Source organism: Arachis ipaensis, chromosome B05 (assembly GCF_000816755.2).
Source record: "Arachis ipaensis cultivar K30076 chromosome B05, Araip1.1, whole genome shotgun sequence".
Lineage (NCBI taxonomy): Eukaryota > Viridiplantae > Streptophyta > Magnoliopsida > Fabales > Fabaceae > Arachis > Arachis ipaensis.
The window spans coordinates 110,982,339-110,992,470 of NC_029789.2; positions in this window are offsets into that span (position 1 = coordinate 110,982,339).

The following is a 10,132-nucleotide window of genomic DNA, read 5'->3' on the forward strand; positions in this document are numbered from 1 at the left end:
AAATTTTTGTCAAACATTTTTATTTTGAACCGGACTCAATTAGAGGTTAGTATATACTTGGGGGATGTCTCTCTCCCCCAAAATTAAAAATTTAAGTGTATAAAAGCCTTTACTTTTTAGGTTAGCTATCCTAATTTTAATTTTTTTCATTTTTCTAGGGTTATATTTTTCATATTGGCCATTTTTAAAAAATGCTCTAGCTTTGTCCTTAACCAGACTGGTCTAGTGGTTGATTTTATATTCAGTGGATTGAATATATTCCTCTTCATCCAAACAATTAAAGGAAAAATAAACTTCCACTCCACTTTTTTTTCTCTTCCTTTCATCTTTTTCACTTAGTTCCATCCATCCAAACAAAGCCTTAGAGAGAAGTATGTTCCACATGTGGAGAGGATTGGTGTGATGGCTATGGTTCAATTATTTTCTTGTAATTTGTTTAAGGTTATTGAGTCACATAGTACAATGTTAAGTGTTAACTAGCCATTTAGAGTTAATAATTAAATTAGTCTCTGAAAGATAAGCCATTCTTTAAATTCGTTCCTAAAAGATTTTTTCAATTAAATTGGTCTTTCAAAGATTACGAATTAATCATATTTGTCCTTCAGTTACTCTACTCACAATTTTCGTCAACGATTGATGATGTGAAATATTAACTAATAGCATACATGACACATACCATGTTCAATTAGACGTTGACTAAATATGTTTACGAAAATTTATCAATTTAGTCACTAGGTCATATTGGAAATAGAATTTTTGTAATTGGAGAAAATGACTAAATTAATAAATTTTCATAAACATATTTGGTCAATATCCAATTAGATATATCATGTATTATATATGTTATCAATTAACGTTTTACACTATCAATCTTTAAAGAAAATTGTTAATAGAGTGACTGGAAGACAAATATGATTAATTCACAATCTTTGAAGGACTAATTTGATTGAAAAAATATTTCAGGAATAAATTTGAAGAATGTCTTATCTTTCGGGGACTAATATGACTATTAATCCTAGCCATTTATTTGTGATCGATTATTTATACACATAAGTATTTTATTAGCTAGATTGGTGGCAAAATAACTAACATGATTCATGGTTATAACATTGAGGGACCAACTAAATATATTTAAATCTCGAGAATCAAACTGATTATCAAGTAAAACTTCAAAGGCCAAATTTAAGCTTTTCTCGTGTTAGGTTGGTATAATACTATTGGAAACATTTCAAGTGCACCGGGAATACCAGTGCACCAGTTGTTTTAACCGTTGATCTGAATTATAAAAAATATATATAATATATTGTTACAGATCCGAGCCACGGATCCTGGACCCGGGACTACACCCAAACCCGGCTTCCCAGGTCCGACCCGCACCTCTCTCCTAGAAGGCCCGAAACCGGCCCTCCAGAGCTCCTAACCAACTTTCGAATTCAAACGTCTACCTTATTTTAGCCAAATAAGATAAGATAAGATACTCGTCATCACCTATAAATAGAGGACCCAAGTCCCTCCAGGTATTCATTCATTCCTCATACCTTACACCTCTCAGATCCATTCTGACTTGAGCGTCGGAGTGTCTTTGCAGGTACCTCCCCCCATCACTCCAGTCACACGACCCGGTCTTCGCCTCGACCCGCAGGTTCCCGATCCATCCTTCAACCCGTACCAGAGACATCTTGTACATTGGCGCCGTCTGTGGGGAACTGCGCCGTCCAAAGCCGGAATGGGGGACGTACTGGAAGAAACCTCCTCAAGCCGGGATGATTCTCGACCGCTCCATCCGACCCCAGAACACCAGGAGGTCATAAACCAAGGCAGGATAGCAAGCACTATCCACCACATGAACGATCATATCACGGAACCGCGACACCCCAAGAAAACAGGGGACAAAGCGGCACAAACCATTCAAGATCTCTGCCTCCGGGTCCAGGAACTCGAAGGCAAATTGGCCACCAAGGAAAGACACAACAACGAACACGGAAGCTGGTGTGCAAAATCGTGATCATTCCATTCCTTGGTAACGGCGCTAAAAACTCAATACGCACGTTCATGATCTTATATCTGTTTCACAACTTCGTACAACAAACCAGCAAGTGCACTGGGTCGTCCAAGTAATAAACCTTACGTGAGTAAGGGTCGATCCCACGGAGATTGTCGGCTTGAAGCAAGCTATGGTCACCTTGTAAATCTCAGTTAGGCGGATTCAAATAGTTTTAAGAAATTATAGTGGATGAAAATTAAATAAAATATAAAATAGGATAGTGGTACTTATGTAATTCATTGGTGAGAATTTCAGATAAGCGTATAGAGATACTTTCGTTCCTCATTGCTCTCTGCTTTCCTGCTGTCTTCATCCAATCAACCTACTCCTTTCCATGGCAATCTGTATGTAGGGCATCACCGTTGTCAATGGCTACATCCCATCCTCTCAGTGAAAAAGGTCCAAATGCTCTGTCACGGCACGGCTAATCATCTATCGGTTCTCGATCATACTGGAATAGGATCCATTGATCCTTTTGCGTCTGTCACTACGCCCAGCACTCGCGAGTTTGAAGCTCGTCATAGCCATCCCTTCCCAGATCCTACTCGGAATACCACAGACAAGGTTTAGACTTTCCGGATCTCAGGAATGGCCATCCATGGGTTCTAACTTATACCACGAAGACACTAATAACTCGGACTCGGTCCCCTGTATTAGATATCCAAGAGATATCCATTCAATCTAAGGTAGAACGGAAGTGGTTGTCAGGCACGCGTTCATAAGTTGCGAATGATGATGACTATCACGATAATCACATCCATCATATTGAAGTACGAATGAATATCTTAGAAGCTGAATAAGTTGAATTGAATAGAAAAATAGTAGTACTTTGCATTAATCTTTGAGGAACAGTAGAGCTCCACACCTTAATCTATGGTGTGTAGAAACTCTACCGTTGAAAATACATAAGTGATGAAGGTCCAGGCATGGCCGAGAAGCCAGCCCCCAAACGTGATCTAAAGATGAAACTAAAGATGAAAACTCAATAGTAAAAAGTCCTATTTATAAAAACTAGTTACTAGGGTTTACAGAGATAAGTAATTGATGCAGAAATCCACTTCCGGGGCCCGCTTGGTGTGTGCTTGGGCTGAGCTTGAAGTTTACACGTGGAGAGGTCATTCTTGGAGTTGAACGCCAGTTTGTAACATGTTTCTGGCGTTGAACTCCACTTTGCAACTTGTTTCTGGCGCTGGATGCTAGACTGCAGCATGGCGTCATCAATCCTTATTCAAAGTATGGACTATTATATATTGCTGGAAAGCCCTAGATGTCTACTTTCCAACGCAATTGAAAGCGTGCCATTTGAAGTTCTGTAGCTCCAGAAAATCCACTTTGAGTGCAGGGAGGTCAGAATCCAACAGCATCAGCAGTCCTTCTTCAACCTCTGAATCTGATTTTTGCTCAAGTCCCTCAATTTCAGCCAGAAAATACCTGAAATCACAGAAAAACACACAAACTCATAGTAAAGTCCAGAAATATGAATTTAACATAAAAACTAATAAAAACATCCCTAAAAGTAACTAGATCCTACTAAAAACATACTAAAAACAATGCTAAAAAGTGTATAAATTATCCGCTCATCACAACACCAAGCTTAAATTGTTGCTTGTCCCCAAGCAACTGAAAATCAAATAGGATAAAAAGAAGAGAATATACTATAAATTCCAAAATATCAATGAAACATAGATCCAATCAGATGAGCGGGTCTTGTAGCTTTTGGCCTCTTGAATAGTTTTGGCATCTCACTTTATCCATTGAAGTTCAGAATGATTGGCATCTATAGGAACTTAGAGTTCAGATAGTGTTATTGATTCTCCTAGCTATTTTTTTTTTCGCCACATTTTTTTTCGCAAGCTTTGTATTCACTGCTTTTTCTTGCTTCAAGAATCATTTTTATGATTTTTTAGATTATCAAATAACATGTCTCCTTTTTCCTTATTCTTCAAGAGCCAACATATTTAACATTCATAAACAACAACTTCAAAAGACATATGCATTGTTCAAGCATTCATTCAGAAAACAAAAAGTATTGTCACCACATCAATATAATTAAACTAAGTTAAAGGATAAATTCGAAACTCATGTACTTCTTGTTCTTTTGAATTAAAAATATTTTTTCATTTAAGAGAGGTGATGGATTCATAGGACATTCATAACTTTAAGACAAAGTTACTAAATACTAATGATCATGTAATAAGACACTAACATAGATAAACACTTAACATAAAGAAAACGAAAAACAGAAAATTTGAGAACAAGGAATGAGTCCACCTTAGTGATGGTGGCGTTTCCTTCTTGAGGAACCAATGATGTCCTTGAGCTCTTCTATGTCTCTTCCTTGTCTTTGTTGCTCCTCCCACATTGCTCTTTGATCTTCTCTAATTTCATGGAGGATGTCTCATGAACCTCCACTTCCTCCCCAATCATGATGCTATAGATCATGATGGCCCGGTCTATTGTAACTTCAGACCGGTTGCTAGTGGAATGATTGAGCGTTGAATGAACTCCAACCATCCTCTAGCTACAGGCTTAATGTCCAGTCTTCTCAGTTGAACCGGTTTGCCTTTTGAGTCAATCTTCTATTGAGCTCCTTCCACACATATGTCCATGAGGACTTGGTCCAACCTTTGATCAAAGTTGACTCTTCTTGTGTAGGGGCGTGCGTTCTCTTCCATCATTGGTAAGTTGAACACCAACCTCACATTTTCCGGACTGAAATCTAAGTATTTCCCCCGAACCATGGTGAGATAATTCTTTGGGTTCGGGTTCTTACTTCGATCATGGTTCCTAGTGATCCATGCATTGGTATAGAACTCTTGAACCATTAGAATTCCGACTTGTTGGATGGGGTTTGTTAGAACTTTCCAACCTCTTCTTTGGATCTCATGTCGGATCTCCGGATACTCATTTTTCTTGAGTTTGAAAGGGACCTCGGAGATCACCTTCTTCTTGGCCACAACATCATAGAAGTGGTCTTGATGGGCTTTGGAGATGAATCTTTCCATCTCCCATGACTCGGAGGTGGAAGCTTTTGTCTTCCCTTTCCCTTTCCCTTTTCTAGAGGATTCTCCGGTCTTAGGTGCCATCAATGGTAATGGAAAAACAAAAAGCTTATGCTTTTACCACACCAAACTTAGAATATTGCTCGCCCTCGAGCAAGAGAAGAAAGAAAAGAAGAAGAAGAAAAAGATATAGAAGAGAGGGAGAGAGGGTTGTATTTCGGCCAAGAAGGGGATGAGAGGGTTGTGTTGTGTGAAAATGAAGAAGAATGGAGAGGTTTATATAGTGGAGGGAGAGGGGTTAAGGTTCGGCCATATGGGGTGGGTTTGGGTGGGAAAGTGATTTTGAATTTTGAGGGTAGGTGGGGTTTATGAGGTAGGTTTATGGGGAAGAGTGGATGGATGTGAGTGGTGAATGAGTAATAGGGAAGAGAGAGATTGAGGTGATTGGTGAAGGGTTTTGGGGAAAGGTGTTTATTGGGAAGAGAGGATGAATGAGAAGAGGGGAGAGTATGAGTAGAGGTAGGTGGGGATCTTGTGGGGTCCACAGATGCTGAGATGATCCTGTGGAGTCCACAGATCCTGAGGTGTCAAGGATTTGCATCCCTGCACCAATTAGGCATGTAAAACGCCTTTGCATGCAATTCTGGCGTTTAAACGCTGAATTGATGCTTGTTCTGGGCGTTCAATGCCCAGATGCAGCATGTTTCTGGCGTTGAACGCCAGTTCTATGCTTGTTTCTGGCGTTCAGCGCCAGCTCTTCTCAGGGTGCATTCCTGGCGTTTGAACGCCAGGATGTTGCTTGTTCTGGCGTTGAACGCCAGCCAGATGCTCCTTACTGGCGTTTAAACGCCAGTAAGTCCTTCCTCCACGGTGTGATTTTTCTTCTGTTATTTTTGATTCTGTTTTTAATTTTTGTATTTATTTTGTGACTCCACATGATCATGAACCTAATAAAACATGAAAGAACAATGAAAATAAAAATAAAATTAGATAAATAAAAATTGGGTTGCCTCCCAACAAGCGCTTCTTTAATGTCAATAGCTTGACAGTGGGCTCTCATGGAGCCACACAGGTGATCAGGTCAATTTTTTAGACTCCTAACACCAAACTTAGAGTTTGGATGTGGGAGTTCAACACCAAACTTAGAGTTTGACTATGGGGGATTTAGTTGACTCTGCACTGAGAGAAGGTTTTCATGCTTCCTCTCCATGGTTATAGAAGGAGGACCTTGAGTTTTAAACACAAGGTAGTCCTCATTCAGTTGAAGGACCAACTCTCCTCTGTCCACATCAATCACAGCTCTTGCTGGGGCTAGGAAGGGTCTTCCAAGGATTATGGATTCATCCTCTTCCTTCCCAGTGTCTAGGATTATGAAATCAGCAGGGATGTAAAGGCCTTCAAGCTTTACTAACACGTCCTCTACTTGTCCATAAGCCTGTTTTATTGAGTTGTCTGCCATCTCTAATGAGATTCTGGCAGCTTGCACCTCAAAGATTCCCAGTTTCTCCATTACAGAGAGGGGCATGAGGTTTATCCCTGACCCAAGGTCACATAGAGCCTTCTCAAAGGTCATGGTGCCTATGGTACAAGGTAAGGTACTTGGCAACTTGCTCTTCAGTAACATCCTCATTCTCTTCACAAGAAGAATACTCATCAGAGCTCATGAAGGGCATAAGGAGGTTCAATGGAATTTCTATGGTCTCTAGATGAGCCTCAGATTCCTTTGGTTCCTCAAAGAAAAACTCCTTGTTGATCACTGGACATCCCAGGAGGTCTTCCTCACTTGGATTCACGTCCTTTTCCTCCCCTGTAGGTTCGGCCATGATGGTTATATCAATGGCCTTGCACTCTCTCTTTGGATTCTCTTCTGTATTGCTTGGGAGAGTACTAGGAGGAGTTTCAGTTATCTTCTTACTCAGCTGGCCCACTTGTACCTCCAAATTTCTTATGGAGGACCTTGTTTCACTCATGAAACTTAAAGTGGCCTTGGACAGATCAGAGACTAAGTTTGCTAAATTAGATGGATTCTGCTTAGAACTCTCTGTCTTTTGTTGAGTGGATGATGGAAAAGGCTTGCTATTGCTAAACCTGTTTCTTCCACCATTATTAAAGCCTTGTTGAGGCTTTTGTTGATCCTTCCATGAGAGATTTGGGTGATTTCTCCATGAGAGATTATAGGTGTTTCCATAGGGTTCACCCATGTAATTCACCTCTGCTATTGCAGGGTTCTCAGGATCATAAGCTTCTTCCTCAGAAGATGCCTCTTGAGTACTGTTGGATGCAGCTTGCATTCCATTCAGACTCTGAGAAATCATATTGACTTGCTGAGTCAATATTTTATTCTGAGCCAATATGGCATTCTTTGGGTTTGAGAGTCCAACCACCCTCTAGCTCTGTCTCTTACAGCAAACGGGAAAAGTATGAGCCTATAGACTTCAGGATCTACTCCATTAGTCTTAATAGTATCACAGATCTGTAAGAATTCAGTTAAGAATTGAAAAGGATCTTCAGATGGAAGTCCATGAAACTTGCAGTTTTGCTGCATCAGAGAAACTAATTGAGGTTTCAGATTAAAATTGTTTGCTCCAATGGCAGGAATGGAGATGCTTCTTCCATGTAAATTGGAATTAGGTGCAGTAAAGTCACCAAGCATCCTCCTTGCATTATTATTATTTTCGGCTGCCATCTCCTCTTCCTGTTCGAAAATTCCTGTAAGGTTGTCTCTGGATTGTTGTATTTTAGCTTCTCTTAGTTTCCTTTTTAGAGTCCTTTCAGGTTCAGGATCTGCTTCAATAAGAATGTTCTTGTCCTTGCTTCTGCTCATATGACAAAGAAGGGAATAACAAAGAAAATATGGAATCCTCTATGTCACAGTATAGAGATTCCTTTGTGTGAGTAGAAGAAGAAAAGAATGTAATGTGGAGAAGAGAAGAGGGAAAACTCGAACACAGAGAGGGAGATGGAGTTCGAATTTTGGGTGAAAGAGAAGTGTTAGTAGATGAATAAATAAATAGAAGGAGATGAGAGAGAGAATTTCGAAATTTAATTAAAATAAATATTAAATTTGAAAGTTAGATTTCGAAAATAAATTTTAAAAAGGAGTTGATGATTTTCGAAAATTAAAGGAAGAATAAAATTAAAATTAAAATTTAAAACAATTAATTAATTAAAAAGAAATTTTGAAAAAGGAGAGAGGGAATTTTTGAAAATAAGAGAGAGAGGATTAGTTAGGTAGTTTTGAAAAATATATGATTGAAACAAAAAGATAAGATTGATTGAAAAAGTTTTGAAATTTGTTTTTGAAAAAGATATGATTGAAATTTAAAAAGATATGATTGAAATAAAAAGATAAGATTTGAAAATCAATTTTAAAAAGATAAGAAGTTAGAAAAGATTTTGAAATTGAATTTGAAAAAGATATGATTGAAATTTTAATTTGAAAAAGATTTGAAAAGAAAATAAAAAAGATTTGATTTTGAAAACTAAAGTTGATTACTTGACTAACAAGAAAATAAAAAGATATGATTCTAGAGTTTAAAGATTGAACCTTTCTTAATAAGCAAGTAACAACTTAATATTTTCGAATCAATCACATTAAATTCGAAAATCATGAACTAAAATTAAGAAAAATATTTTTGAAAATTAATTTGAAAAATTTTCGAAAATATTAGAAAGAAATTTTGAAAAAGATTTGATTTTTGAAAAAGATTTTGAAAAGATAAGATTTTTAAATTGAAAATTTGATTTGATTCATAAGAAACAATTAAATTTAAAAACTTTTTGACTAAATCAAATCATATTTTCGAAAATTTTGAGTAAAATAAGGAAAAGATATTTTTTTGATTTTTGAATTTTTAATAATGAGAGAGAAAAACACAAAATTGACTCAATGCATGAAAATTTTGGATCAAAATATGTGATGCATGCAAGAACACTATGAATGTCAAGATGAAGACCAAGAACACTTTGAAGATCAAGATGAACACCTAGAACTTATTTTTGAAAATTTTTAAGAAAAGAAAAATATGCAAGACACCAAACTTAATTTTTTTTTTTAATTTTTAGACACTAAGAATTTAAGAATGCATATGAAAAACAAGAAAAGACACAAAATAAGAAAACATCAAGATCAAACAAGAAGACTTACCAAGAACAACTTGAAGATCATGAAGAACACTATGAATGCATGAATTTTCGAAAAATGCATAAATTTTTAGAAAAAATGCAATTGACACCAAACTTAAAAATTGACTCTAGACTCAAACAAGAAACAAAAAATATTTTTTTATATTTATGATTTTATTAATTTTTTTGGATTTTTGTATATTTTATTTTTTTTGAAAACATAGGAAAAAGGAAGCAATGAATTCAAAGTCCTCAATCAAGATTCCAGGAATCATACCAGGTTAGTCTAAAGCTTGATGGCCAGCCAAACTTCAGCATACCATTTTGAAACATTAGAATTCATTCTTAAAAATTTAGAATAATTTTCGAAAACAAAAGGAAAAGAAATTTTTTTTTTGAAAGATTTTTGAAAACAAATTTTTTTTTTTTAAAAATAAAACGAAAAAGAAAATTACCTAATCTGAGCAATAAGATGAACCGTCAGTTGTCCAAACTCGAACAATCTCCGGCAACGGCGCCAAAAACTTGGTGTGCGAAATCGTGATCATTCTATTCCTTGGTAACGGCGCTAAAAACTCAATACGCACGTTCATGATCTTATATCTGTTTCACAACTTCGTACAACTAACCAGCAAGTGCACTGGGTCGTCCAAGTAATAAACCTTACGTGAGTAAGGGTCGATCCCACGGAAATTGTCGGCTTGAAGCAAGCTATGGTCACCTTGTAAATCTCAGTTAGGCAGATTCAAATAGTTTTAAGAAATTATAGTGGATGAAAATTAAATAAAATATAAAATAGGATAGTGGTACTTATGTAATTCATTGGTGAGAATTTCAGATAAGTGTATAGAGATGCTTTCGTTCCTCATTGCTCTCTGCTTTCCTGCTATCTTCATCCAATCAATCCTACTCCTTTCCATGGCAAGCTGTATGTAGGGCATCACCGTTGTCAATGGCTACA